The sequence below is a fragment of the Lactuca sativa genome, chromosome 3, assembly GCF_002870075.4.
Source record: "Lactuca sativa cultivar Salinas chromosome 3, Lsat_Salinas_v11, whole genome shotgun sequence".
Classification (NCBI taxonomy): domain Eukaryota; kingdom Viridiplantae; phylum Streptophyta; class Magnoliopsida; order Asterales; family Asteraceae; genus Lactuca; species Lactuca sativa.
Window position 1 is genome coordinate 265,914,670 of NC_056625.2, and position 4,435 is coordinate 265,919,104.

General features: G+C 42.9%; 1 non-coding gene across 1 annotated transcript; it reads left to right on the forward strand.

Annotated features, from left to right (window-relative positions):
* The first annotated feature begins 4,080 nt into the window (after positions 1 to 4,080).
* LOC111919159 (small nucleolar RNA R71) lies at positions 4,081 to 4,187 on the forward strand. The gene has a single exon (XR_002859417.1). It is a non-coding gene; the product is annotated as a small nucleolar RNA R71 (small nucleolar RNA).
* Positions 4,188 to 4,435: the final 248 nt, after the last annotated feature.

A 4,435-nucleotide genomic window follows, 5' to 3' on the forward strand; every position in this document is an offset into this window, starting at 1 on the left:
TTGATTGCTAAAGTTGATACCCCGCGCCATTTGATCTTGCAACCGCCTCATCTCAACATTGTACCAATCCATTGGTACTTCATCGTTGTCCACCGGAATCACCGGCGGTTCCTCCTCTACATCGCGTTCACGCCTCGATCGGACCCTCCTTCCCGGCACCTCGGGACCAACAACAGGATCATCATGCGGGATTGCATAATGACCTCCACCATAGTCCTCAATGATCCTAGCCCTCCTAAAAAGAATTGGATTGAATGGAGGGGTAGGAATCATCGTCATCAAATTCCACGCGCCGCGGGTCATTAACCCAAACGAGTTGGCGAGCTGTGTGACAAACATACCACCATTAATCTTCGATTTCTTGTGGTCCTTGACCGCACCCTCCGCCGAATATGAAGCCAAACACCAAGGAATATTGCAAAAAGCGTCCGGTGTGATAATGCTCCATAAGTAAAAGACATCAAGGTTAGAAACCTTGTCATCATCCTTTCGCTGATTGATGGTGGTAGAAATAAGGCGATGAATAAGACGGTGTGTAGGCGACCGAATGATTCCCTCCTGGGCTGACTTCGGAATGTACACGTTGTTAGCGATCGTATTCCACCATCCCGTGCTCGTCACACCATCGGGGAACACTTTGTGAGAGCGTTCCATAAAGGCGTGGAAAATAGCAGTTGAGACCACCGGCCGGTCATAAATACCCATCCTACAAGCAAGATCCACAACGGAGCACTGATGAAACTCGCCCCCAAGGTAGAAACTGACACTCGTCGGGTGATAGCAGTCATCTCCTCCACGAAAAGATACCGTGGAGAAAAATTCCAGGCAAAGCTCCCGGTACACCGGCTCTTGAATACGAAAGATCCGGCTCTACCCATCACAAACCATCATCTCTCCCTCGTAAATGAACTCCTTTAAAAGATAAGGAGCCAACTCCTCTTCGTACCACACACTTTGCAACCAACCCCAATCAATTCTGTTGGGCACGTAAATTTCTTTCTTTCTGACTTCAGCTAATTTCTTCTTCCATACGTCATGGTTGAAGTTGATTCGATTCGAGGAAAATTTAACCAAGGAAAATCTCCTTGGTGTCCACTGGAACCTTGACTTCTGTGAAACATTGTCCCTGCAACACACAAAACACAAAACCCAGAAAAACACATAAAATCATCAAAATAAGTCACACCTGGGTACCCGACTGGACTCGTCGAGTCCATGAACGACTTGGCGAGTCGCAAGAACTGCGCGAGTCAGTCGACGATTCGGTCAAAATTCAACCAAGAAATCTCAAAATTACTTCAAGGGTTTTGTCCAGGGGCATCTCTATAAGGTATTAGGGCAAGAATAATCATCCAAAACAACATAATTGATGTAAAATCAAAACCCTAGAAATTCACTATACTTCAAAATCGGGTATTATATGAAATTGTTGCCCTAGATCATCTAAAAACCATGCTTTTAACAGAAATTAGGAAGAAATTCAGTACCTTTTGTGATGGAAATTGAAAAACTTGAAGAACAATTGAAGAAGATGATGAATGCTTGAGAGAAAAAGTTGGGAGGGAGGCGCACGGCGAGTGTAGTGTGAAAAAAAATGATTTCATTAGGGTTAAAACCCTAGTTATCGGTTGTAAAAGTAATTTCAAAATTATTTTTTTCTGTAAACAAAACTGACTAGTCGAGTCAGGGTCAGACTCGGCGAGTCTAGTATCATTCTTCTAATATCTGAATGGACTCGTCGAGTAATGGTCAGACTCGGCGAGTTTCTTGCAAACAATTTAAAAATTATAAAATTTTTCCATTTATTTAGAAAAGAAAATTTACTCCACCCCACACTTAGTCCATACGCACTCTCAAGCAGACATGTCCGTCGAATTGGAAGATTAAAATTCTAAAAACGAAAAAAAAAATTCAAACAAAACTAAAAAGATAAAAGAAAGCAAACTCTAGATAATGGGTTGCCTCCCGCCAAGTGCTTCTTTTTAAGGAGTCGTTAGCTGGACTCCTTCCCATCTACGTCTCGTCATCTTCCAGCATCGGGAATGCACGCCTAATATTTTGTGGTTTATACTTTGTCTTGTAAGCGTGAATCTTCTTTTTGTAAGCCCGTTTTAATTCCTCCCTTTTCTTCTTTACAGCATCATCCTCAGCTGCTTGGGCTTCCCTTCTCCTCTTTTTCTTCTTCACCCCACTCTTTTTCACCTTCTCTTGCACCTCCTTTTCCTTAAACTTAATTAATTCAAAGTTTGTGAAAGTTCATTCTCTAGTTTTGGTAATGAAAGGTTGACCAGCATCAAATCTCCTATCATTTGCCTTCTCCTCTTTTTCTGCCATTACCTCCTCTTCAAGCGGAATTGCATCAAGACATGCTATATGGACATGTTGAACTTCCGTATCCATTTCTCCTTCTGCTGTTTGTTCTTCTAAAGAATGAGGAAAAATATCCAAGTCCAGCATATGCAGAGAACTAGCAACAAGCAGATCTAAGTCGTCCAAGTTGTTGGCAATTTCGACTGGACTCGTCGAGTCCAGGAAAGTGACTCGGCGAGTCGTATCGTATTTCACCAATTCTGCTGTTTTTTCCAAATCAACTCCTTCCAATAGCCTTTCTATCTCCTCTAAGTCCTTGTTAACATCTCCATCCTCTCCAGAAGGTAGAAAAAACTTGGTTGGATCTTCTTCTTGCAAAAGTGCAAGTTCTTTTTGTAGTATCTCATCATCTAAATCGATAAATGAGATCTCTTCTTCTCCTTTCTCTTCTTGCTTGACTTCTGGTAAAGCTCTAAATATTGTGGACTCGTCACCTACCCTCAACGTTAGTGTAGACTCACATACATCAATTAAAGCACATGCGGTGTTTAAAAATGACCTCCCCAAAATAATCGGAATTTCGGGGTCTTCTTCCATATCAAGCACCACAAAGTCCACTGGAAATATGAACTTGTCGACTTTAATGAGAAGATCCTCACAAACGCCTCGTGGATGAATTGTTGTTTTGTCTGCCAAACGGATCTTCATGTTTACCGGCCTTGGCTCCGGTAAATTCAGCTTCTTAAAGAAAGAGAAAGGCATCAGATTGATGCTTGCACCCGAGTCGGTCAACGCTTGAGTGACAAATGTATTTCCATATTGGCACGGAATTATGATACTCCCCGGATCGCCCTTCTTTTCGGGTAGCTCACTCAATATTATTTCTGCTACTTCAGCTAAATCCTTCCTATCAGCAAAGAGACCTTTTAGTAAGTTGAAGTACTTGGGTGTTTTGAGCATTGTTTCTACAAATGGCATATTGACTTGTAGGGCTTTAACATGCTCCATAAAAGCTCTATAAGCTTCAACTTTTTCCACTGGCATGGCTTTGATTGGGAATGGCAAAGGGGGATTATATGGCTTTAGGGGAATGATAGTTTTGTCATTTACACATGGACTCGTCGAGTCCACTAGAGGGACTCGGCGAGTCTGGTCGTGCTTAGCTGGAGCTGACTCTTCTGCCTTTTCTGTCTTCCTATTGGAGATCCTCTGTGCATATTGGCTATGAATCTAGTGAACAATTCTTCTAAATCTGCTTTCTTTTCCATTACCGGTTCTTCCTTTTGATAAAATCCCCTCTCCTTCTGCTTGTATTTCTCCTCCTTAGCCTTCTTGTATTCTTCGTAGGGGAGCCATTCCTTCTTCGGTTTCCGCCAATTCTTGTCGTATCTATCGCCACTTGAGTAGAACACTTGAGCCTTCTTATTTCCATTTTCATCCAAATCACAGTCCTTTGTGAGATGGGGCCCTCTACAATTCTCACATCCCACCCGAATAGCATGGATTGTTTGATCCATTTTTGTCATTCTTCTGTCTAGACTATCGAGCTTAGCTATCACCGCCGCCATGCTATCATTTGCCGAGTTCATTACCCCCCGACTTACTTCATTTCTTGGATTGTGATATTCTCTAGAATGCTTAGAGAATTCTTCAATTAGCTCCTTGATTACCGGGGGTGCCTTCTTCGTGAGCGGACCTTGTGAATCGAGCAATTACCTTGTGGTGACATTGACTCCATCATAGAAAATGGAGACCTCTTGTTGGCTATTGAGGTCATGGTGTGGGCAATTTCTAAGCAGGCTCTTGTACCTTTCCCAAGCTTCATAAAGTGATTCTCCAGTTTGTTGCTCGAAGTTGGCAATGGCTTTCTTTAGCTTGGCTATTTTGGAGGGTGGGCAAAAGTGGTCTATGAACTCTTCTTTCATCTTGGCCCATGTGGTGACCGATCCGGGAGGAAGTGAATTTAGCCAATCCTTTGCAGCACCTTTGAACATGACTGGGAGCATGCGAAGAAGATGGGTCTCGCGTGGAACATTCGGCACATTGAAGTAGTCAGCCACATCATCCACTTCGTCTAAGTGCTTGTAGGCGTCTTCGTGATCCTTCCCATAAAAAGGAATCTCCT